Below are 27684 nucleotides of genomic sequence, written 5' to 3'. Positions count from 1 at the left end.
AAGGGGTTCCCACTTCGCGAGTTGGCCGTGAGGTCAGGGGCACGCGGCTGTGAGCTTGCATCCGGGAGATAGTGGGTTCGAATCCCACTGTCGGCAGCCCTGAAGACGGTTTTCCGTAGTTTCCCATCTTCACACCAGGCAAATGCTGGGGCTGTGCCTTAATTAAGGCCACGGCCGCTTCCTTCCAACTTCTAGGCCTTTCCTATCCCATCGTCGCCATAAGACATATCTGTGTCGGTGCGACGTAAAACAACTAGCCAAAAAAAACACTTCCGCCCATTCTGAAAATGGATTTTCACGGTCTCTCATTTCAACTCCACGTGAATGCCAAGTTGGTACCTAAATACAATAGGTGACCGTTTAACTCCTAATCCTAACACCAATAACTTACAGATATACTGATCAGTAGACACACTACAGCTACGTAAGTATCAGTCCTACTTCACACGGGGATGCTGACCGTGAAGTTCCTAAAATGAAGCAGGAACAATCATGTCAGAGAACAAGACAGGCACAATAGTAATTGCAATGATCAATTATCTCTATTTTAAAAATACACAATATAATTACAGTAATAATATCAGTACGTAAATAATATCGAAGCATCATCAAAATCTCATATATAACACGGACATTTTACAAATCCAATTAATACTTTCATCTTCATATTTGATGAACACCTAAATAGTGAAAGACCACTGAACCATTGCTGTCAAACGTCTTCTTATACCGGTTCTTTTTTTAAGGCTTAGTACTTGAATGATCCACGTGCTCCAGTTTCGTTTTGAATTTTCTAGCTGACATTCAATACTCAAACATTTCATCCCAACACAGACACCACTATTTTTTTATTAATTTTTTTTTTTTGCTAGGGGCTTTACGTCGCACCGACACAGATAGGTCTTATGGCGACGATGTGATAGGAAGGGCCTAGGAGTTGGATGGAAGCGGCCGTGGCCTTAATTAAGGTACAGCCCCAGCATTTGCCTGGAGTGAAACTGGGAAACCACGGAAAACCATTTTCAGGGCTGCCGATAGTGGGATTCGAACCTACTATCTCCCGGATGCAAGCTCACAGCCGCGCGCCTCTACGCGCACGGATGACTCGCCCAGACACCACTATAAAAGTCTAATTTTCATAACAAAAGTTCTTGGAAATAATAGTTTACACTTACTTGAAAACAACATTAGTTCTAATGTTTCCGGGACTGAGTACTTTTGGGTGGCGCGGACCAAGAAGTAACCACGTCGCAGAATTTGGAGTGGCCTAGGACATCAAGGTCAGCAATCCCAGCGGAATCCAGGACTTTCTTGGGGTTCTTGAGCCAAAGGCATCCAGTCTTATAGCTTTTAATCAGCGAGGAGATTTCTTGGTAAGCTTATTGTTGTCCATTCATGAAAGGTGTCTGTGGAAATTCAGCCGCCTGCGTCGCTTGCACGTGTTGGCCGTTTCCGAAGTTTCCACGGACACAGATAGGTCTTATGGCGACAATGTCTGGTGTGAAAACGGGAAACCACGGAAAACCAAGTTTTCAGGGCTGCCGACAGTGGGGTTCGAACCCACTATCTCCCGAATGCTAACTAATTTAGCAGATTATTTTTCATTTAAGAGAAACAGGGTGTTTAAATTGTTTGAGCTTTCTTTGTATTTAGCAGTGGGAACCTTTCTTTTCTTGGCAAATGTATTACCTGAAAATAATGTTCCTGTTTTACAGATGTATTCGTCTTTATAGACACTATTACAGAAGTGTTACCCTTATCCGCCTTTACAATCACTAAACCGTTATCTTTAATTTCCATCTTTAAAGTGATATGTCAACTCATTAATGCAACTTCTTTGTGATTTTTGGGTTGCTTTTGATTTTATGTTCTTTTTGTTTTTTGCATATCGTGAATTTTCTTCTTTATTTCATTTCTCTCTTTATCTGGTTTCTCTATTGGAAGTTTGTGTATGGCAACGGTATCCGCAACAGCCTTCTCCAGCACCACATTTCGAAGGTGCTGAATCGGTTTTTATCTTTAGGTTTTATGGTCCAAGTCCCGCATCCATACATGGAGATCGAGAAGACAAGTGGGCCAGGCCAAGTGGTTCAGGCAGTTGAGGCTCTGGCCTTCTGACCCCAACTTGGCAGGTTTGACCCTGGCTCAGTCCGGTGGTATTTGAAGGTGCTCAAATACGTCAGTCTCGTGTAGGTAGATTAAATCCTACGGTACAAAATTCCGGCATCTCGGCATCTCCGAAAACCGTCAAAAAGTAGTTAATGGGACGTAAAATCAATAACATTATTATTATTATTATTATTATTATTATTATTATTATTATTATTGATCTTTTCTTCGGATTCAATGTAGTTGTTCCATCTTGTCAGAGCTTCTTTAATTTTGCCATAGGTATAAATCCCAACAAGATGCGACGCTTGATTTCTTTTTCACAGCTGCTACCTGTATCCTCGACTATTGAACCCAGATAAGCAAACCGACCAATTCTTTTGAGGTTGGTTAGGTGCTGTGGGAGCTGAATCGCTGCACCTTTATTGACGATCATTAGTTTTGTCTTGCTCAAATTAATCTCCAAAGCAAGATTGTGACTTTCATGTCGAACAAGATCCATTACCTCAGCAGGCTCCTGTACACTGCTGGCTACAAATGCGGTGTCGTCCGCAAAACGTAAGTTCTTGATTCTCTTCTCACCAAACGAATCCCCATTCCATGTTGTCTAGAGCACTTGCATATTTCCACATTTCCGCGACTATTGAATCTTCGGAAGTATTGTTATTTTTGAGTTATTTTATTACATTCCTGATTTTAATTTCGTCTGATGGTTTTGAATTTGGATAAATATTTTCAGATTCTAATTTTATCAAGAAGGTACTGCAGGTTATTCGCAATTGGGAAGCTTCTTGAAGTACCCTGCTAAGAGTTTAGTTTTCTTTATTACTAATAGCCAGTTCTCTATTTTCTTTTAAAAACATAGACCTGGCGATTGATACTTCGTTAACTTAGTTTTGACATTTTTATAGAAATTTCTTGCGTTAGTTTTCTGAACGTCGACTTCAATATAATTAAAAAGAAAGTATTCGGAATTTCTCTCAGCGGATCTCAAAATTCTTCCCTTTCTTTGTTTCAAATAATCATCTCTCTTGTAGCATGCTATCTTTCCCAAGCTAGCAATCTTCCCCTAATGTATTTTCAAAATCTTTATTCCACCATTCGTCTCTCTCTCTCTCTCTCTGTCTCTCTAGCTGTTTCTTTGGCATGGGTATTTTGTCAATCACTAGTTTCCAAGTTGTTTGATTTGCTCTGGAAGATTCCTTTGATATTTCGTAATTGATACAAATCAATCTCAAGTTATTTTGTTCCTAAGGTTCCTAGTTTTGCGTTGGGAATTTAGCTTCACCTTAATTATCAAATAATTATCCCTTTCAATATTTTCTTTATTTTACAAGTTGGTTTACGTCGCACCAACACAGACAGGTCTCGACGATGGGAGAGGAAAGGGCCGTGGCCTTAGTTAAGATATAGCCCCAGCTCAATATCCGCCTCCCCCCCCCCCCCCCCCCACTTCCCGTCTACACCTTGACATTCATTCATTAGTATTTCTACTTGAAAACTTAATATGATAAATTTGAAACACTCCTGAATTTGGATGTGGTGATCGCGTGTTTTTGCTTTGCTGGGAGCTGGACTTTAAATTATTATTATTATTATTATTATTATTATTATTATTATTATTATTATTATTATTATTAAATATTAACGATTTCTTTCCCTTATACAGTCATATCTAAAGAAATTACATCAGAACATTAGAAAGATGCTGAAACGAACTCTTCGTTTGGACTTTTCCATCTTTTTTCTGCTAGGGGCTTTACGTCGCACCGACACAGATATGTCTTATGGCGACGATGGGATAGGAAAGGCCTAGGAGTTGGAAGGAAGCGGCCGTGGCCTTAATTAAGGTACAGCCCCAGCATTTTCCTGGTGTGAAAATGGGAAACCACGGAAAACCATCTTCAGGGCTGCTGATAGTGGGATTCGAACCTACTATCTCCCGGATGCAAGCTCACAGCCGCGCGCCTCTTTTCCATCTTAGGAAATGTATTATTACTTGTAGTCATCTAGGTACACTGCGGCATAAGATGGATTTCACAAGATCATAAGGACACATAAAAGCTCACAAGGTATTCGATTTGATGGCGCGGTTTAAAGAGCAAGCTCTATAATTACAGGAATATAATGTCGCTGCACGTTTTGACGTAAGAAATCAAATGGCCGGGTACTAAGCCGCCCTAGGGCCTACAAGCGGAGCAGTGTGACCTTGTGGGACGTTTCTGGTCCGTGGGAAAGTTACTTTAAATATGCTGCTGCAGGCAAGCCCTATATGGTTTTGCTAAACATTTCCTTTCTGAGCTAGTAGCCGTACGGCACACACAAGGCGCTCGTTCACATTCCTTGCCTATATCCGGCCGAGCTTCCAGCCGCGCAAAAACTCGACTCCCGCCATTGTTAGTCGCAACTGACTCTACATAAAGAGCACCTTAATACGAGATTATGGCTACTGTGGAAAACAACAACTACGGTGGCGATGGCCGTGGTTCGAACTCCTCCACACCGACATCAGGTAACTGCTCTGAAGAGGGGTAAAACTGCCACCTAAATTTCATTCTTCTTTTGTATAATCGATGATCGTGGAAGAGAATCTCGATCTTGGAAGAATATGTTGGTATTTGAGAGTGCTTACAGTTATCCGGTTCCATGGCTAAGTGGTTAGCGTGTTGGCTTCTGGTCACACGGGCCCCGGGTACGATTCCCGGCAAGGTCGAGAATTTTAACCATCACTGGTTAATTTCGCTGGCACGAGGGCAGGGTGTATGTGTCATCCTCATCATGACGCGCAGGTCACCTACGGGAGTCAAATCAAAACACCTGCACCTGGCGAGCCGAACATGTCCTCGGACATCCCAGGCTAAAAGTCATACGGCAGTCCATTCAATACAGACAAGTTGGTCAAGAACAGTACGACCTGTAGTCTTCCTGTACCAGAAACTGGACGAGTGTATTAATGACTGATTGAAGTTATCTCTGGTCATTTGCTGGTTCCAGACATTTTGAATAACCACCACCACGCTTCTATCCAATCACAGAGCAAGTGTACACCTAAAAGTAGTTCACGTTCCGCTTACCATTATTTTAAAAATAGAACTTAATGACTGGTGCAACATAAATATTCGTTATTGATATTTTCAGATCAATAAAAACTTGTACAGGGTGTATGTATGTTTAGTCCTCAGCCAGAAGGCTGGTTGGATCCTCAACAACTCCGCCATTAGCTGTCATAGATGGCCTAGGCATCACTGAAGAGGCGTACTAGGGAAATGAGGAGTGAGGTAGTTTCCCGTTGCTTTCCTCACCGAGCCAGAACTTGCTATTGCATACCAGTCTGCCAAGCCCACTGAAATGCATGCACCAACCGACCCTATGAGCAATATTTTCACACCATTCATAGCAGGTACTGACTGCAGAAGGAATGGTATTACTAGCATCACTCATACCCCAGTCACTTTCATTTTGTCAAAGCCAAGGATAAAGCTGAGACAGATCAATAACAAAATTGCTCTAGCCCGTACCAGAAGATATAGTGCACTGTAAACACTAGCTCCCGCTTGTTCAGGGTAAGGGATCTTAAAAATGAGACAGCCAAAACTTTCTAAAAAATAATACAGCCTGGTCTTTTGCAAGATAAAGTTTATCAAAGTTAAAAACGAGAAAAATAACGAATGTTCCACGGTGACTGCAACGTGTGTTTAATGTCATGAATGTCCTGAAAATAAAACCACAGAAACATTCTTGTTCTACAAATGTATAATTTTTTGTATCCTCTGTCCCATTTCTACGCCCTCAGGTTGCTACCTACACAGTACTGTACTTAGATGGAAATCCCATATGTAAAATTTTCAGAATTTTCAGCCCAAAATACGATACATCATTTTCTTTCTTGAAGGCTAAATTTATCACTGTGTATAATTAAATTGCCGACCCTGTGGTTTAGAGATAGCGTGTCTGTCTCTCACCCGGAGGCCCCAGTGTCAATTCCCGGCCACGTCAAGTATTTTTTACCTGGATCTAAGGACTGAGTCGAGGTCCACTCAGCCTACATGATTACGACTGAGGAGCTATTGTCAATGAGGCAGCGGTCTCGGTCTAGGAAGCCAAGAATAGCGACAGAAAGGATTCGTTACGCTGACCATGCATCACCTCGTAATCTGCAGGCTTTCGGGCTGAATAGATCGCTGTACTGTTTACAGCCATCTTCACTCCTAGCTCTCTCCGAAGGTACGGTAGTCTGTGCGACAGCCATGTTTGTACTGGTGTGTATATTAGCAGTTTAATGGTGTTGGAACTGGGGTGGAGGTAAACTGTTTATTAAATAGCACTCTGTAATGAACCTGGATTCGATGTAGGCCCACAGTGTGTACGACATGCCTGGCGATCACAGTGCCCCAACTGAGCCGGACATTCCTTCCATTTATTTGTGCCATGCGGTTCCTATCGCCCTTCCTTTCCAATCTCCATTTGTTATACAGTATTTTGTTCTTTTCTAATTTCAACGGCATTACTGTACTGTAGGTTACCGAGGTCTAATTAGTTTTGATCATTCCGCGTCCCCTGTCTTCAGCCGATACTCATGTTCTTCGAAAGGTCGGAACCTCCGAATTTCCCTCCTCAATGTTCTGAAAAGATTGCAATTTCGCTGTAATAACTATTATCATCATACATTTTTTTCTATTGGCTTTACGTCGCACCGACACAGATAGGTCTTATGGCGACGATGGGATAGGAAAGGCCTAGGAGTTGGAAGGAAACGGCCGTGACCTTAATTGAGGTACAGCCCCAGCGTTTGCTTGGTGTGAAAATGGGAAGCGGTAAACCATCTTCAGGGCTGCCGACAGTGAGATTCTAACCCACTATCTCCAGGATGCAAGCTTACAGCCACGCGCCCCTAACCGCACGGCTAACTCACCCGGTCATCATACATTTATCAATAGTCCTATTATTAATCAATAATCCTAAGAACAACAGAAATGAATGACAGTATTAGCCCTCTGCACAGCCCGTAAGACCTGTATGTTTCTTGTTCTTTCGTAAAAACAACGAGATGGTTCTGAAGACACAATAAAACTGTAAAGAAATATCTCATCATATGAAATTAAAACAATTAGAAGTGGAAAAACGAAAAAGACTGCTCTTATTAGGTCTACTATAGAAACCTATATTTGAGATAAGTTCACTGATTAAAGGCAGTTGTACATTTAGAATCCTTTCATTAGTCCAAACTTTAGATATGGTCGAATATTCAATTATTATTATTATTATTATTATTATTATTATTATTATTATTAAATCTGAATTCTGTTGGGCGATCTCTTGCTGTTTTAAATTCATTTTGTCAGGTAACACCATTACCAAATGTGTCACCATGTGTCACCAAGAATCTTTAACATGCTAACATCGTACAACGGGGGGTACCGAATGTATTATTTTTCTGTCTTACAAAAATCCGACTACTTCTGATGATTAAAACGAAAATTACAAAATTAGAAGCGTTTAGGAGGTTTCGCTTTTTATCGTCATTTTTTTTTTTTTGCGTTACGTCGCACCGACACAGAATAGGTCTTATGGCGACGATGGGATAGGAAAGGCCTAGGAATTGGAAGGAAGCGGCCGTGGCCTTAATTAAGGTACAGCCCCGGCATTTGCCTGGTGTGAAAATGGGAAACCACGGAAAACCATCTTCAGGGCTGCTGACAGTGGGGATCGAACCCACTATCTCCCGATTACTGGATACTGGCCGCACTTAAGCGACTGCAGCTATCGAGCTCGGTCATTTTAAATTAAATCAACCAAATAGCGTCTTGCTCGCCCCTAAAAATACTGGTAATCTTGGACCCTATGGAGAGATCTGGTCCTTGAACAGTGCAGTTCTCCTCACAGGAGGCTATCGGAGAGCTGGGGCAGTATTTAAGGTAGGCGGCAAGATACCAGCGTTCCCCCTCTAGTACGTAACGGTTAGGATTGAGCCGCGTTTACCTGCATTTTAAGCTATCTTTAATTTTCTTTTATTCTGTAACATATAGGTTTCTAGGCTGTCTGCGGACAGAGTGTAAATAAAACGAGTGGGTGTCATGAAATTCATAAGGATGTACGAGTGTGACCCTCACTTTTCTTTGTTCACTTTGCTTTTTGATGACTAAGCTTCTCTATTACTAAATTTTCTATCTGCTTTTCGGTCTCTAAATTTTCTTTCCTGTCTTAGTCATCAACGTAGTATGGCTTATCCTTTGTGTCACCGGGCCTTCCGCCACGTTAGGTGTTATGACAAGTCATGTCACGGGATTGCTTGAGTGGATCCAGCATCCCAGCCTATTTTGTTTTCGGTATGTATTATTAAACTTTATTTATTGTCATTTTTCGGCCGCGTAGTATGAGCTTCTGCTCCTGTTTTTCTGGATCATCCCGATCGCAAACTTAGTGTTGTTGCTTCCCCTTGAAGGGAGGGCAGCGAGTGTTTAGTTGGACAAAGTTGATAAGCTTTTAGTGTACCTTGAGTACTTTTATGTGAATCCTGGGCCAGTCTGGCCATTGATAATAAAATGTGGGAGTTCTATCTCCTCTTGTATTGTGCAACTGAACCGTTGGGAAGCTCCTGCTTCTTACGCTGAAAAGCAAAGATTCTCTCTCTGTCAAAGATGCATTTAAGGCTAAAAGGTCTTGTAAAACGGGAGCTCCTTCTCCCCTGTTAATGGTTAAACTCTAAAGCTTATGACTATTTTTGTAACGTCCCCTTGTAAATTTCTCCAAACCATCACTGAAGGTAAAGTACAGGGAAAGAGACCCAGGGGACGACCAAGAACGTTATACATCAGGAACTCCGTCGGTGAACTGGCATGTGATTCATATAGCAACATGAAGAGGCTAGCAGAAGATGGTCGGATGTGGTTACAGCGACAAGGCACTGCCTTTAGTAGATGATGATGATGATGATGATGATGATGATGATGATGATGATGATGAAATATTTAATCTTGTTGTCATATGTTAAACATTGTTACTGTTGTTTCTTTGTAAAGAAAATAGAAATGTTTAAAAAATATATAATTTTGGAAATACATTAAACATTTAAAGTTTCTGTGGGGTCATTTTTCCCGTGGCCTAGGCCCTGTCGTTTCTTCCCTTCCAGTGCCATGTACCTCGTAACGGTTTAATATAAAAAATACCGCCTCTTAACCCATTTTAGGCCAAAGTTAGAAATAATTACAAAATAAATGTTTTTCTTAGACTACTATCTATTCATTTAAGGGTAATTTATTGCAAATAAAAAGGAATTTCTAAATTAACTGAGGGAGTGCAACATTTACAGCATGGGTCGTTTTCGACCCCAGTATCAATTTGACGTTTACCGACATAATTATGCGTTAAATATCACTTCCAAAGCAATGAGACATACTTTCTTTGATATTCGTCGCTATTCAAAAATAATAAAAGCAACAAGTTAGAATTTTATTCGAACTGGAATTAATTTCAAAACTCTGTCTTTCAGTAACCTCAAACTTGTTTTATACAGCATTTTCCAAAGCCTACATGCTTGGGACCATTTCTTCAAAATATTTATATCCATTCCAGAATGTCCCTTTTGTATTACTGAGTGATCATTAATGTGGAAAAATGACATTATACGAGAGAAATAAAACCCAAGCACTATGAGTCGTACGAGTAGGCCTATATGACCCTCTGGCCTAAAATCAGTTAATCTTCTGTTCGTTTTTATCCTGAAAGGTGCTGAATACATACACATGCCTAAAGGTATCCTTCAACATATGGTCTCTGTCAGAAACAAGCTATAAAAAATCCACAGTGGGCCCTCTTCAATTTTAAGAAATGAATAATGGATTAAACATATTATTAATGTGCCGCACAGTGAACATTTTCAAACCGCGCTCTCTTCCGAACTCTTTAATTAATAAAAGTAAAGAACCCTTACCTAATCTTACAGCCTGCACCGATCTTCCTGTTATTGGAAGATTCCGAATAATTTAAGCCCGCTCCAACAGAGAATTACAGTAATTTTGTAAACTGCTTTGTACATTTTTTGAGAATTACACAGGAAGGAAATACAGCCCGGTATCATAATTATAAGCTAGTACACAAAGAGAAATACGGATGAAACCACATTCAAATGAAGACCTCTACGGAGTGCATGAACTTCGATATAAGTTTTTTCAACGCAACCCCTAGTAGAGTATAATACGATTCTAATGGAATAGGTCGCAATCTGCAAATAACACTACCAGATATCTCCTGCAGAGCATTCGAAAATTCGCTGCGCACTTCCTCTACGGTTGTAATAAGGCTGTAAGTTCGAATCAAACTAACGGTTTTCCTATAATCTTGCCACAAGATATATTGATAAAACTGGTTGTTTATTGTCATGTGACATTCTCCGTATTGATTTATTCCACTGAATCCGCGATCGAAGAATTCGGAGGTATGCACTCTAAAAATGATCCACAGAGAGAGAGAGAGAGAGAGAGAGAGAGAGAGAGAGAGAGAGAGAGAGAGAGAGAGTAAATTTCTTGTCGCGTGACAATTATTTTAGTTCAATAATCAATTGGTAAAAGGCCTCCGTGGCTCAGGCCTCTCACCGCTGGGTTCCATGGTTCAAATCCCGGCAACTCCATGTGAGATTTGTGCTGGACAAAGCGGAGGCGGGACACGTTTTTCTCTGGGTATTCCGGTTTTCCCCGTCATCTTTCATTCCAGCGACACTCTCCAATATCATTTCATTTCATCTGTCAGTCATTAATCATTGCCCCATGGGAGTGCAACAGGTTTTGGCAGTCGGCACAATTCCTATCCTCGCCGCTAGATGGGGGCTTCATTCCTTCCGTTCCTGACCCGGTCAAATGACTGGAAAGAGGCTGAGGATTTTTGTTCAATCAGTTGGTAAACAGTTCCTGAAAAATTGATACCGGTGTAGTGCTCAGTTGCTCGATTTAGTTTGTAATTATGGTTCTTTACTGAGGAACGTGTACTTCTTGTTGAACGCATCTTTTGAAAAGGCGATTAAATACACAGATACATTGCAGGATGCATTTGTTGAAAAAATCTCGGACATAACCGTACCACTTCGCAATGCAGTTCGTTGACTTACTGAGAAATTTTGAGAGATAGGCTGAGTGTGTTGGATGGTGAAGGGCATCTACACTAAACGAAGATAATTTATTGAACACATCTAAATCTGTGTTGCGGAGCCCATTAAAATCGCAAGGAAAAGATACCAGACTTCCACAAGAGCATAAAGTGGCTCTGGAAACTCTGAAGATGGTTCCGTATCAAGTAATAGCGGTACAAGAATTGAAAGATGCTTATAATGAAAAGTGAATTAGTTTGTGTGAATTATTTACATTTTTTTTTTTCGAAGGAATACTGTCGATATTCTTGACGTCGCCTTCTATACAGATGAGACCTGGTCGCACCTCTTTTAGTTATGTTAAAACACACAATAAATCCAGCTGACAACTCATTCCATATACTGTACATCTCTCGATTAACAATATGAGGGCGAAGATATCATTTTGTACCAAAACACAATCACATCTACCGCAATTTTAAAACAATTGCACATTACGTAGATGAGACAGTTCGGTTTCCGCAGAAATACAATATGTCTAGATACGATGCAACTCTTACATTGAGTTGTTTGGGAGAGAGAGGGACCGCCGAAGGACTGCATAATCCTAACCGCCTGAGCACAAGGAGCGCCATGACTCGGCATATGTCCGAGGTGCCAACTCCTATTCCTTAGCAACTGGTATACCGACTCTCAGGACCACTTACTAGGCACTGAGCCTTGCCCATAGTTCACGAACTAGGACGTGACTACAGTAACAATTATTATTATTATTATTATTATTATTATTATTATTATTATTATTATTATTATTATTATTATTATTATTATTATTATTATTATTATTATTGTCACGGAGGTACACCTGCTCCGTACATTTAAACTGAGCGCCTTTTAGAAGGCCATCTGTAATGTGAACCTTGAACTATGTATTGGAAGATGTTTGAACTTTAATCTTCAGATATCTATACTGTCGACTTATCTGCCCCTCTGGTGGAAGGATGAACATTTACTTTTCAAAGAAATTTGTAAGTTTCTAAGTTTAATAACCTGAAGTGTTTGTAGATTGTTTTTGTGTTCTGAGGTTGCTAGCAATTCTCTCTCTTTCTTCTTCATGCAATTATTAGCCAATCAGAATTTTCGGCGTATATATTAGGTAGTCAATCAAAATTAAGGGTGTGTACAGGCCTTCGGCCTAGAGTTCTGGAACCTTCCCCTCTACTATAAAAGCTGGTAACTTTCGGGCCATGTTGTCTTTTCATCGCTCTAGTCTTGAGGTCTAGAGTGCATACGTAGTGGAGGCAGGGGGAAAACCTTGTCCGCCGTCGAAGGCTCACCAGCTCAAGGTAATGGCAGACATCTTTTAATTGTGTGATACTTTCAGAAAGCTGACTTGAGGGAAAGGTCTCAAAATTCATTCTTAATGTAAATTTCTGAAGTATTTTCTTTTAAATGTAAATTTACCAGCAAGTCTAAGGACTTTGTCCTAACTTAGGTAATAAAGAATGTCAACCCTCTTTCAATTCCCATTCAACTTGACATTGGGGCAACTATGATTCTGAAAATTTTAAATTTTATCTTTTATTTTGGAACTTAATAATTTTCTTCAACTAGTCACCCTCCGCAGTACAGACTTAGCCTCTGTAACTTCGGGCCATAAGCCCGCATAGGATCTTAAGTGTTTCAAAGTGTATTGCCAAGCGAGTGCAAGTGTTTCGCCCCCTAGCATTTTATTAACGGCCGATATCTTAAACCTTAACTTTTGACCACTAAGACCATTTAGTATGGGCACTTATTGCCCCTGTTTAATTTCGAAATATTCATAATTCAGTGTGCATCAGGCTATCGGGCGGCTAAGACAGAAAAGACTGTTTTCGTAATGATCTAATGTAAAATCTGGATTGGAATCTTGTGTTTTTGAGAGGTTGGAATATTGTAAACTAGCTGAAGTACCCGTGCTTCGCTACGGAATTCTACAGAATTCTAGGTTAGGTAGTGTACACGTTGTGAGTAGGCCCTCTTGCCCACCATCAGTTACAAGCAATCAAGTTGGGGAATTTTCATTATAATGGCAGATTATCACTCTCCATCCGCTTTTTTATATCCTCAGAAAGACTGCCTTAGTAGTCTTCCCAACTGAAATCAACATAGGTCATTACAATGAAGCCAGTAGAAATGTCGCGATTAAAAAAATGCTATCATATGAAATACTCGATCAAATGAAAAACCACACATTTTCTTTTAACGAACAGTAGTACGCTGCCAATCTAACAGTCCAAAGCTCCAGAGCTGGAGTGGCAACGCTCCAGACAGACGTGAACACTCCTCCGCCATTATTCCGTTGAATGTGCACATTGCTCATTCCGATCAGTGCCTCAGAGCAGGGATTGAATAGCTGGAATGCCATTATGAAGCAGTGTGTTACTTACCAGATAAATCAGAAAATGTATGAACCAGAGGAATGGTATGCTAGAGAAGAAAGTTATCAAACTCCCCTGTTATTTCCTGCCAATATTCAGGCAGGCTGTTATGGTCGGTACGCAGCAGTAATCCCATCCATCGGAGATGAGTGGCAGCATAAGAAACAAACAATATCACAACAAACAATGGTCAACGTAATGTTATTGTTGATCAATTTTATGAACTTTCGATATTGTAGGCCTTCACATTTAGTTTTCTTCCGACTCTGAAATACTACTCTTATCATAGTCGGTACGCTAAAACTGAAGGAAAAAAAAAAATCGGAAATTGTATTCTCTATAAATTCTGTTACGGAGTACTTTTCAATAAGACCAATAACATACGTACTGTACTTAAAATTTAAATTTTAGGCGCCTTTCCCTAAACTGCAATTTCATCCAGGGTTAATCAAATTGTTTATAACTTAAACTGTAATTTCTTATTCCCGACACTATATAGCCTACCGATTTTCATTAAATTCTGTTTACCCATTTTCTCGTGGCTCGGCGGTGATATGAATTTAGCAACAAACATGCAAATTCATGAATATATCTGTTATTATAACCGGTACGGTAAAAATGTATAAGACATAAATAATCGGAAATTTAATTCTATATAACTTTAGTTACGCAGTATTTGTCGATAGGACCACTAAAAAACAAATATTTGATAATTCAATTTTAGGCCTCCCCCTAAACTACCATTCCGCTCAACCTGAATAAAATGATTTAGAGCCTACACTGTAGTGGCTCATTCCCTGACTTTACATACCGATTTTCATTAAATTATCTTCAGCCGTTTATTTTCTCGTGATGTGTGTACAGACAGACAGAAATTACGGAAAAGTAAAAAGTGCATTTCCTTGTTACTGTGCACACGACCGATACAGAAATACCATTCTTTTTAAATTATGAGCTATGTTCAGACAAAACTCTTATTTTATATACAGTATATAGATGTTGGAGCTCAGTCTCCTAGATTGTAAATGAGTGGAGCAAGAGTGTCCTTGGTAATAGTGTAACTTTGAGCGACAAAACTTGTCTCTTCGAAACCATTATGTCTATAGTACCCGATTGTGTCAGGTTTTCAAATTACTATTGTTATAAGAGCTGACAAGCCCATCATTGTTTTATCCACTGTTATTGGCTTATCAAGTTTAAAGTCAGAAAAGAGAAAGGAAAGGGGGGGGGGGAAATCGAATTTTAGTGTTTTAACATTATTCTTTGACCGTTTCTCTGGCCACCCATTCACCCCAGCATATTCTTACACCTCTGCGTTCCACGGTATCCCCGTAACAATTATTATTATTAATGTATTTGTTTTTATTTATCGTATGCCTTTTTGTGCCGGGAGTATCCTAGGACATGTTTGGCTCGCCTCGTGTAGGTCCGTCTTTTTTGACACAGACCTGCGAGACGGGATGATGACGATGATGATGTAGGGAGAGGGTGAAACCCAGTGTCGTCACAAAGCCTACACCTGTCGAATAACACCAAGGGATCTGTTCAAGGCTTAACAGACGAATCACTATCAACAGCGGCTCACTTCGATCAAAGCTAGAAGAATTTTGGAACTGACGATATGACACGAACACTAAACATTACAAACATCCAATCTCTCGTCCAATTCCTACGAGATCTATCAGAACCCTTTGAAATTAAGATAGGTCCCCATTTTTATACTTTACTTTTTTTTAGTTTTGCTAATGGTTTAACGTTGCACTAACATATCGACGATATTCGTCGACGGAAGGATGGGAAAGTGATAGTATTAGCATGGTGGCAGCCGTGGCCTCCATTAATGCACAGCCCTGGCATTTGCCTGGTGTGAAAATTAAACCACGGAAAACCATATTCAGGTTCTGTCGACGGTGGGATTCAAACCCGCCATCTCTCGAGTGCTAGCTCATAGCTACGCGACTCAAATCGCACGGCCAATTCGCTCGGTCTCCCCATTTCGGTTGAACTGTGTTTTAGAGAAGGTTTTCGGGGAATGGCGGGAAGATATGAGTCAGTACAGCACTCCGAATTGTATCCGAATACGCCATAAGAAAACAGTATCTTGCCTATGCATGTGGCAGTCTTCTTAACGGAGACTCTGAAGACTGGGATCTAACAGACAGAAGAAAACCACGGAAAATGTAGGGTTAAAGTTATCTTCCGAAAAGACAGAGAAAAATTTAGACGTCGAAAATCCCACCTGGACAATGAGAATCAAGTATGAAGATATTAAAAGAACCGACATGTTTAACTAAAGTGAAATTCTGACCCAGAACCGCAATGAAAAGACAGCAACAAAGAACTAACGAGAAAGGTGAACTAACGTTCAAACTGTGCCAGGAGACTTCCAAGTGAAAATCCTTATCACGCCAAATTCAGGAACTGGACAACTGGAAACTTTATATGCGTCAGAAATGGTATCTAGAAAGGGACTGTCCAAAACAGAAAAGAAAGAGAGGAAGTTTTTAAGGATGATCCTGGGACCTCCAAAAAATAACAGATAAAGTCAAACTCCGCCTCAGACCAAACAAAGATCTGTACGAAATGTTAGAAAAGGCGACTGGCTCTTTATTGACACAGTAAAAAAGTATACTTAGACAGAATTGCAAAGAAAATCCTTACATTCCAGAACAGGAAAACCCCAGTTCCTTTGATTAGAGAATTCTATTCTATCACGTCAAGAACACACAAGGCTGGAAAAGAACATTGCGTAAGCGGAAGACCAGTCCAAGGAGAAATCTAGAACAATAAAATTAGATGAGGAACGAGCTATTGCTAACCAGTTTTGAATGTATTTACCGCTAATCCAACAGTCGGCGTTAATGAGAAAGATTGCGATGAAATGAAATGGCGTATGGCTTTTAGTGCCGGGAGTGTCCGAGGACATGTTCGGCTAGCCAGGTGCAGGTCTTCTGATTTGACTCCCGTAGGCAACCTGCGCATCGTGATGAGGATTAAGTGATGATAAAGATGACACATATCCCCAGCCCCCGATGGTTAAAATTCCCGACCCTATCAGAAATTGAAAACGGGACCCCTCTGACCAAAGGGCAGCACACTAACCATTTAGCCATAGAGCCGGACAAAGATTGCGACATCCAGTGACGAAGAGGCGTTGTGTGTGTTACTGTTTGATAAAAAAAAAACAGAGTGTAACGGATGCTCAACGGAAATTACGAACTAAGAGAGACATTCAGAAGAAGAGCAAAGAAATCAGTGAATGGAGAGTCCCGTAAGCTCGACATCCAGACAATGTCTGTGTGGAGGACTCTGCATAAGAAACTGAGCATGAGATCATACAAATTGCATTAACGAAATTAGGTATGAGAAGCTGACAGGAAAAGCTCTTCTAGTTGTATCGTCAGCTGCAATACACGCACAAGTGGTTGCCAACCTCATGAATTTTCTAACTTGCCGCGATGATAGCTTGGTTTACTATTTGCTTCACGTCGCACCGACACAGGTAAGTCTTACGGCGACGATGGGACAGGAAAGGGCTAGGAGTGGGAAGGAAGCAGCCGTGGCCTTTATTAAGGTTTATCCCCAGCATTTTCCTGGAGTGAAAATGGAAAACCTGGGAAAACCATCTTCAGGGCTGCCGACAGTGGGGTTCCTACTGTGAAATTTGCGGTTGCGAGATGTCATAAATATTGATTGCTTCAGCTGCCCTTTCTTTTATGTGCAAAGTGAATACTGAACCAGTGATCTAGTGTGTTATTCCTAGATATTTAGTGGTAGGCGCTATTCTAAAGCAGAATTCTCGCATGTAAAGAGAGAGAGAGAGAGAGAGAGAGAGAGAGAGAGAGTGTAGTTTCCCACCTCTTCTGAACTTCATACTGTTCGTTTTCGACCTGCGAAATTACAGCATAACAACAACTTTAAGAAACTGAAACTATATAGAATAGAAATGCTGTACTTCCACGTCCTTCAAATGAGATCCGGACTTGTTCTCGCTATAGATCAGTACTATTCAGTCCTCACTTTGTCCTTGCAGAGCAATAAAAATGCCCTCGCATTCACCTAAAATATTATTATTATTAAAACAAACAAACCTCATGGCGCGACAGCCCCCGAAGGGCTTTGGTCTACCAAGCGACCGCAGCCCGAAGGCCTGTAGATTAAGAGGTGTGTAGTCAACACGATGAATTCCCTCGGCCGTTATTCTTGTTTCTCTAGACCGGAGCCGCCATCTCACCGTCAGATAGGTCCTCAATTGTAATCACGTAGGCTGTGTGGACCTCGAGCCAGCCCTCAGATCGAGGTAAAAATCTCTGGCCTGGCCGGAAATCGAACCCGGGGCCTCCGGATAAGAGGCAGGCAGGCTACCCCTACACCGCGCGGACGGCTATTATTTTTTCCTTCTTTCTCCCTTTGGTATGTTTGTGGGTTACTGTAGTCACGTCCTAGTTCGTGAACCATGGGCAACGGCTGAGTGGCCTAGTAAGTGGTCCTGAGAATCGGGATACCAGTTGCTATGGAATAGGAGTGGGCATACTCTGAGTCGTGGCCCTCCTTGTGCTCAGGCGGCTAGGACTACACAATTCACCAGCGGTCCATAACCCGTTAGAGGAGAGATCCTCACTTGGACTATGTAGCATCCTGCTTCATGAATTTACCGAGCTCAGAACACTTTAAGCAAGCCTCGGACCTATGGGAGTAATGGAGTCCAACTCCAATTTGACAGGCGAGGGACTCCTTGGAAACAACTTGGCGAACGAAATAGAATTCGATGGGGAGCTATCAATATTAATGGGGCTTATGGAAGAAAGAAGGTAGAACTGGCTGAGTCAGCAAAGAGGATGCATCTGGATGTGCTAGGAGTATGTGATATTCGAGTAAGGGGAGATAATGAGGAAGAGATAGGAGATTATAAGGTGTACTTGACGGGTGTTAAAAAGGGAAGGGCAGAGTCTGGGGTAGGGCTCTTTATCAGGAATACCATTGCACGCAACATAGTTTCTGTTAGGCACGTAAATGAGCGAATGATGTGGGTACATTTGTCAGTGGGAGGAATTAAGACAAGAATTGTGTCCGTGTATTCACCATATGAGGGTGCAGATGAGGATGAAGTTGATAAGTTTTATGAAGCATTGAGTAACATCGTGGTCAGGGTCAACAGCAAGGATAGAATAGTGCTAATGGGCGATTTCAATGCGAGAGTTGGGAATAGAACTGAAGGATACGAAAGGGTGATTGGTAAATGTGGGGAAGATATGGAAGCTAATGGGAATGGGAAGCGTTTGCTGGACTTCTGGGTTTAGCTGTTACGAATACATTCTTCAAGCATAAGGCTATTCACCGCTACACATGGGAGGCTAGGGGTACCAGATCCATAATAGACTATATCTCAACAAACTATGAATTCAGGAAATCTGTTAGGAATGTAAGAGTTTTTCTGGGATTTTTCGATGATACAGACCACTATCTGATCTGTAGTGAACTAAGTATCTCTAGGCCTAGGGTAGAGAAAGTGAAATCTGTCTGCAAACGAATAAGGATAGAAAATCTCCAGGACGAGGAAATTAGACAGAAGTACATGGATATGATTAGTGAGAAGTTTCGAACAGTAGACAGTAAGCAGGTTCAGGATATAGAAAGTGAATGGGTGGCATACAGGGATGCTGTAGTAGAAACAGCAAGGGAATGCCTAGGAACAACTGTGTGTAAAGATGGGAAAAGGCGAACATCTTGGTGGAATGATGAAGTGAGAGCAGCTCGTAAAAGTAAAAAGAAGGCTTATCAGAAATGGCTCCAAACAAGGGCCGAGGCAGACAGGGATTGGTACGTAGATGAAGGAAACAGAGCGAAACAAATAGTTGAATCCAAAAAGAAGTCATGGGAAGATTTTGGTCATAACCTGGAAAGGCTAGGTGAAGCAGCAGGGAAACCTTTCTGGACAGTAATAAAAAAATCTTAGGAAGGGTGGGAAAAACGAAATGAACAGTGTCTTGAGTAATTCAGGTGAACTCATAATAGACCCCAGGGAATCACTGGAGAGGTGGAGGGAATATTTCGAACATCTCAATGTAAAAGGAAATCATCATGGTGGTGTTGCAAACAGCCAAGCTCATGGGGAGGAGGAAAATGATGTTGGTGAAATTATGCTTGAGGAAGTGGAAAGGATAGTAAATAAACTCCATTGTCATAAGGCAGCAGGAATAGGTGAAATTAGACCTGAAATGGTGAAGTATAGTGGGAAGGTAGGGATGAAATGGCTTCATAGACTAGTAAAATTAGCGTGGAGTATTAGTAAGGTACCTTCAGCTTGGACAAAAGCAGTAATTGCACCTATCTACAAGCAAGGAAACAGGAAGGATTGCAACAACTATCGAGGTATCTCATTGATTAGTATACCAGGCAAAGTATTCACTGGCATCTTGGAAGGGAGGGTGCGAGCAGTCGTTGAGAGGAAGTTGGATGAAAACCAGTGTGGTTTCAGACCACAGAGAGGCTGTCAGGATCAGATTTTCAGTATGCGCCAGGTAATTAAAAATGCTACGAGAGGAATAGGCAGTTGTGTTTATGTTTCGTACATCTAGAGAAAGCATATGACAGGGTACCGAGGGAAAAGATGTTCGCCATACTGGGGGACTATGGAATTAAAGGTAGATTATTAAAATCAATCAAAGGCATTTATGTTGACAATTGGGCTTCAGTGAGAATTGATGGTAGAATGAGTTCTTGGTTCAGGGTACTTACAGGAGTTAGACAAGGCTGTAATCTTTCACCTTTGCTGTTCATAGTTTACATGGATCATCTGCTGAAAGGTATAAAATGGCAGGGAGGGATTCAGTTAGGTGGAAATGTAGTAAGCAGTTTGGCCTATGCTGACGACTTGGTCTTAATGGCAGACTGTGCCGAAAGCCTGCAGTCTAATATCTTGGAACTTGAAAATAGGTGCAATGAGTATGGTATGAAAATTAGCCTCTCGAAGACTAAACTGATGTCAGTAGGAAAGAAATTCAACAGAATTGAATGTCAGATTGGTGATACAAAGCTAGAACAGGTCGATAATTTCAAGTATTTAGGTTGTGTGTTCTCCCAGGATGGTAATATAGTAAGTGAGATTGAATCAAGGTATAGTAAAACTAATGCAGTGAGCTCGCAGTTGCGATCAGCAGTATTCTGTAAGAAGGAAGTCAGCTCCCAGATGAAACTATCTTTACATCGGTCTGTTTTCAGATCAACTTTGCTTTACGGGAGCGAAAGCTGGGTGGACTCAGGATATCTTATTCATAAGTTAGAAGTAACAGACATGAAAGTAGCAAGAATGATTGCTGGTACAAGCAGGTGGGAACAATGGCAGGAGGGTACTTAAAATGAGGAGATAAAGGTTAATTTAGGAATGAACTCGATGGATGAAGCTGTACGCATAAACCGGCTTCGGTGGTGGGGTCATGTGAGACGAATGGAGAAGGATAGGTTACCTAGGAGAATAATGGACTCTGTTATGGAGGGTAAGAGAAGTAGAGGGAGACCAAGACGACGATGGTTAAACTAGGTTTCTAACGATTTAAAGATGAGAGGTATCGAACTAAAGGAGGCCACAACACTAGTTGCAAATCGAGGATTGTGGCGACGTTTAGTAAATTCTTGCAGACTGAACGCTGAAAGGCATAACAGTCTATAATGATGATGTATGTATGTATGCATGCATGTATGTATGTATGTATGTATGCATGTATGTATTCTCCCTTAATCCGTGTACCCTCCCGGGTTGGTTTTGCCCTCGAACTCCGCGAGGGATCCCACCTCGACCGCCTCAAGGTCAGTATCCTGGAGCCTGAGGGGGGGGGGGGGGAATACAACTGGAGAGAACGATCAGTACTTCGTCCAGGCGGGCTCCCCTGCTATGCTGAACAGGGGCCTTCTGGAGGGATGGGAAGATTGGAAGGGATAGACAAGGAAGAGAGAAGGAGGCGGCCGCGGTCTTAAGTTAGGTACCATCCCGACATTTGCCTGGATAAGTGAGAAACCAAGGAAAACCACTTCGAGGATGGCTGAGGAGGGAATCGAATCCGCCTCTACTCAGTTGACCTCCCGACATCGAGTGAACCCCGTTCTAGCCCTCGTACCTGTTTTCAAATTTCGTGGCAGAGCCTGGATTCGAGCCCGGGCCTCCGGGGGTGGCAGCTAATCACATTAACCACTACTTTACAGAGGCGGACATTATTATAATAAAAAACACCCAACTGCGCGACGCATTGGTTGAATGGTCAGCGTTGAATCCTTCGGCTCAGACAGTCCCAGGTTCGATTCCCGGCCGGGTCGGAGACTTTAATCGCGACTGATTAGTCTTCTGGCTCGGGGACTCGGTATTTTGTCCCAAAAATTTCTTATTCATATTCAGACAACACACTACACTACCAACCACCACAGAAATGCGCAAAAATGATTGCATCTCTCCACAGGGTTGGCGTCAGGAAGGTCATCCGGCCATAAAACAGGACCAAATCCACCTGTGTGACACAGGGTGTATCAGAATTCAGTACTCCAACTTCTAGGATGATGGAAGAGACAGAAACCAAATTTTTTTTCGTAAATAACCACGGTTCTGAAACGAATTATTGATTGATAAAATCAGAAACTGTACTGTAAGGGTATAAATTAGACTCACATTATTCAGAACTACCAGTATTAAACATCCCACGGCATCAGAATGCAATGTCTGTATTGTGACAGTACGTTTTCGTTCGCTAGAGCTGAGCAGTAGTGGCGGTTGGGAATTAGAAGTGTGGGGGAGGGGGGAGCAAATAAATGCAAACAATAAAAGTACCCGGATTTGTTAATAATTAAAAACATAAAAGACCGAAATAGCTGATAAGACAACAGGGCTTGTACAAATTGCTTTAAAAAAAAGTAATTCCTATAATTCCTAGTCTCAGGCGGCTAAAACGGAATAAACATGTAATGTTTTCTCCACAAAGCGGGGTGGGGGTGGGGGGAGGACTGCTCCAACATACTGCTCCCTCGCTCGCTCCACTCCCCACCCACAATCCCCACCTATGGAGCTGAGCGACAGTGTATGATACTCCATGTGAGTCCGAGGAAGAGTTCGTCGCTCGGGTCGAAGATTTCGTAGAATTCGTCGAAAACGAACTACACGAGACTGACGAGACTAACCTCCCCCCGACTTTAAATTTATTTCACCGTCCGAACTGTTCGCCGCTATTAACCGACTGAAAAACAGGAAATCGCCTGGGCTTGACAGCGTGTCAGCGTCCTTTCTTAAGAATCTCCCGAGAAAGGCACTGACATGTCTAACTAAACTTTTTAACGCTATTTTCAGGTTTGGCCATTTCCCGGCCTGCTGGGAAATAGCGAAAGTAATTATGATCCCCAAACCCTTAAAAGACAAGACGTTCCCACAGAACTACCGCTCGATATCCCCTCTCAGTATCATATCCAAACTTTCTGAGACCCTCATTCTTACCCGGTTAAATGTAATTATCGACGAACTTAAAGTGATGAACGACGAACAGTTCGGCTTCCGGCGTGCCCATTCCATCTGCCACCAATTGATCCGTCTCACTGAGACAATTACTAAGACGTACAATGACCGTAGACACACAGGAGTCTGTTTTCTCGATACTGCGCGTGCGTTCGACAAGGTTTGGCACCAAGGACTCATTTTTAAATTAAAGACCTTAGGTTTCCCGCCCTACGTACTACAGTTACTAACGAGCTACCTAGACGACAGACAATTCCAGGTGCAGGTTGGCACAGGTCTGTCGGACCCGCGGCCTATAGAGGCTGGGGTACCACAGGGCAGTGTGATCTCGCCGAAAATTTTCAACCTCTTCACGTCAGACTTGCCAAAACCAACGAACGCGCAATTACATTTATACGCGGATGATACGGCGATATCCTCTGTCTCGTGGCAGGCACCTAAGTTGAAAGATTACCTCCAAGACGCGCTCTCCACTCTCGAGCCATGGCTAGAGAAGTGGAGAGTTAAAATCAACGTTGACAAGAGTAGCGCCACGCTAATCACTAAACGCCACCCCCACCCCCGAGCCCCTGATGTTTTTCTACCAACCCATCAGGTGGACTAAGCAAACCAAGTATCTAGGTGTCACCCTAGACAGAGGATTAACGTCCGGAAATCATATTTCTAATATCACTGCGCAGGCAAATGTGCGCCTATTTAAACTGTTCCCGATGATTAGAGCCGACAATGGGCTAACAATAGAAAACCAACTCCTGCTCTACAAATCGACTATCAGACCGATAGTAGAGTATACCAGCTCTATTTGAGGCATTGCAGCCAAGACGCACCTGTTAAAGGCACAGCGCGTGCAGAACCGTGCGCTGCGCCGATTGACAGGTGCCCATTGGTACGAAACAAATGACGACCTGCACGAACGGTACCAGCTCCCCACCGTTCATAGCAGGATTCGCAACACAGCCGCAAAATTTTACAACGCGCTCACTGAGAGCAAAAATCCGCTGATCGGGAACATAGGAAACTATGACACCGTAGGTCTTCGGTACCGAAGCCCTAAGGATATCCTCAACTAACCCCACCCCATAGGGGGGTGCAGACCATACCCTGGTCAGCGTGATTTAAAAATTTCAAGGGCCACAACCATACCAACAAAAATGCCGTTCTTAGCTAGTATTCTATTAAGAAATAGCACTGGGGGCTAAAATTACTTACTGGTACCGGGACTTCCCGGCACCGATGAGAATTGTGGCTGGTGCTGCTCGGGTGCTTGCAGCTGGGCACTCTACAGCACATGCCTGGGTCTTTGAACGTGTACGACAGGCAGTGACACGTTGTTGCAGAGTGTGCATTGAAAAAGGACGACGTGTTTTTGAACAATTTTTGTAAATTAGTTCTTTGTATTCTCAACCACTCCAAAGTGAACTTCAGCTATTCATTCCTGGCCTGTGGTTATTTAATAAAAATACCTGCACTTTCTTTCTTCTTTATAAGTTTTGAGTACTGAATTTTGATACACTCCATGTATGCATGCCTCCTAGCAAACTTGCCAACTCCCCCGATTTAAGCGAGAGACTCCCGATTTTTGGTTCTTCCTTCCAATCTGCTGATCGCAGAGGCTTATCTTCTCAATTTGAGAGCAGATTTGTTTATTGTTTGAAAATAGCACGTTTTTCCTCATTCCTTAAGTAGCTGGAGGGAATTGATTTTTCAGTGGGCACAGCCAGGACAAATGTGATCAGCTTGTGGTTATCTTAAATATGACAGAATCTCTATATGTTATCATTTCCGCATAGCAGTGCCGACTGTGAGATACTTTTAGCATGTTTAGAAGGACAAAAGCACAGCTTAGATCAATATATCCCGAAAAATTCCTTGAAAAAACAAAACAAAACAACCTTTAAATCTATTCGTCAAGGCAAGTGATTTGAGCAAATAATGTAGTTCAGACTTTTTGAAGAGGTCTAAGACAGTTATAATGAAGAGTCATGTGTTAAGAAAGAAAGAAAGAAAGAAAGAAAGAAACACTTTCTCTTTCTTGCCAACGGCCGTAGCCGTGTTGAAACACCGGATCCCGTGAGATCTCCGAAGTTAAGCAACATTGGGCGTGGTCAGGAGTTGGATGGGTTGCCACGCGCTGTTGATGAGGGGTACGGGAATGGAGGAACGGAAAGGAACTGGCCACCCTACCGCACGTAAACTCCGGCTCAGGAACACCTCTGCGAAGGTTAGCACCTGCCTTCGGGCAGAATAACCCTTACCTTACCTTCTCTTTCTTAATCTGCTTACCCTCCAGGGGCGGTTTTGCCCTCGGACTCAGCGAGAGATCCCACCTCTACCGCCTCAAAGGCAGTGTCCTGGAGCTTCAGACTCTGGGTCGGGCGATACAACTGGGGAGAATGACCAGTACTTCGCCCAGGCGGCCTCACCTGCTATGTTGAACAGGGGCCTTGCAGGAGGATGGGAATATTGGAAGGGATAGACAAGGAAGAGGGAAGGAAGCGGCCGTGGCCTTAAGTTAGGTACCGTCCCGGCATTTGCCTGGAGAAGTGGGAAACCACGGAAAACCACTTCCAGGATGGCTGAGGTGGGAATCGAACCCGCCTCTACTCAGTTGACCTCCCGAGGCTGAGTGTACCCCGTTCCAGTCCTCGTACCACTTTGCAAATTTCGTGGCAGAGCCGGGATTCGAACCCGGGCCTCCGGGGATGGCAGCTAATCACACTAACCACTACACCACAGAGGCGGACAAATAAATAAATAAATAAATAAATAAATAAATAAATAAATAAATAAATAAATAAATAAATCCTCTTATTTATTTATTTAACAGACCTGTATAATGTGTTAAATGCCGGCCTCGTGGTGTAGGGGTAGCATGCCTGCCTCTTACCCGGAGGCCCGGGTTCGATTCTCGGCCAGGTCAAGGATTTCTACCTGGACCTGAGGGCTGGTTCGAGGTCCACTCAGCCTACGTAATTAGAACTGAGGAGCTATCTGACGGTGAGATAGCGGCCCCGGTCTAGAAAGCCAAGAATAACGGCCGAGGTGATTCGTCGTGGTAACCACACGACACCTCGTATTCTTCAGGCCTTCGGGCTGAGCAGCGGTCGCTTGGTAGGCCAAGGCCCTTCAAGGGCTGTAGTGCCAAGGGGTTTGGTTTGGTTTAATGTGTCAAATGTTTTTCAATAGATGAAAGTTGCGTCATCAATGATGGGTCGTAACATATCGCGATATGCTGTAGTATCCTGACTTTTGACTTTTGAAATTTGGCACGTCTGATGACTACAAAAGCTACTCCAGTAAACATAGAACATATAAAGCCATGCATTAAATTAACACCCGTTAGATTTTTTCTTGTCTCGCTTCTCTAAATTTGTGTTTGCTGACTTTGCATACCAGATTTTTTTAAGTTAATTCCGTTGTTGCGTCAAAGGATGCCATATACTACTTACGTACCGATTTTTTATTTTTTGTAAATGTAGGCTGAAAAATGAACTGCGTGGCCTGCTTATTATAAGGCTAACTGAATGCACTGTCTCAATGATAGACACAAAAAACATCTGGCAGGAAAATCGAGGGGATTCACGTCGCAGATATCTCCACAAACACATATGATCATTCTCACCAACTTAACCACACGAACATAGTAAAGGACTTTTAAAGTGAAATGCATTTTCATTGTTTTTGGACTCATTATTTGGCCAGATACTCCCTACTAGTGATGGGTAGTTCGCGAACGAACTAGTTCTCGGGAACTACTTCACTCCCACGAACTGTGAAGTGTTTACTCGTCTCTGGAGAACTACTTCGCGAACTGTAGGATTTCACGACTGTGAAGGAATGGGTAGAAACTTGTTCGCGGACGAACTACTTCAGCGATTGCAGAGTGCTCTGGTGGGAAAATTACACATTTTGAAGTAGTTCGTGAAGTAGTTCTTTCTTGGGAGCGAGAGTGTTGGAGTCTGATGTTTAGCGCCACCGGCGAGGAAAAGATTGACCAACGCTCAGATGTTATAAATTTATGTTTCAGTCAGGGGATGAAATCACCACCAAGAAAAGGGTTCTCCTGCGATAGCAAATCCATGTTTAAAACATCTCATTTTCAAGTCGACAATATTTAACAGAAATTTTGATTATCTTTGAAAAGAAATCGATTTTCCCTACACTTACATTTCTGAGGGTTTGAGGGCGGGGGAGAGTGTGAACTCACATTACCGGTAACAGGAACGTTCACCTCTATAGCATTTATGAATGTTACTACAGAGAAGTGCAGCTGTGTCCGCTTTGTGTACTTCCTCGTTCTGGAAAGCTCGCGAAGCGATGAAGCCTTGTGTGAAGGGAATGAGAAAGAACTTGTTCGCGGACGAACTACTTCAGCGGTTGCAGAGTGCTCTGGCGGGAAAATTACACATTTTGAAGCAGTTCGCGAAGTAGTTCGTGAAGTAGTTCTTTGTTGGGAGCGAGAGTGAATGAACTAGTTCCCAGAGGTGAACTGCTTCTTCCCATTACTACTCCCTACGTTTACAGTTGAAGCTCTAAATCTGTCCCTACAACCCTACACATTAGGAGAAAACAAGTCAAATACATGT

At 42.3% G+C, this 27684-nt stretch overlaps 1 protein-coding gene across 1 annotated transcript in view; it reads right to left on the bottom strand.

Moving 5' to 3' along the window:
- Positions 1-27684, bottom strand: part of Cdk4 (Cyclin-dependent kinase 4) — a 624877-nt gene that overhangs the window by 178095 nt on the left and 419098 nt on the right. The window lies entirely within an intron of this gene.

This window comes from Anabrus simplex, chromosome 5 (assembly GCF_040414725.1).
Source record: "Anabrus simplex isolate iqAnaSimp1 chromosome 5, ASM4041472v1, whole genome shotgun sequence".
NCBI classification, from domain to species: Eukaryota; Metazoa; Arthropoda; class Insecta; order Orthoptera; family Tettigoniidae; genus Anabrus; species Anabrus simplex.
Note: the sequence above shows the minus strand (reverse complement) of the source record. Positions and strands in the feature narration are given on the sequence as shown.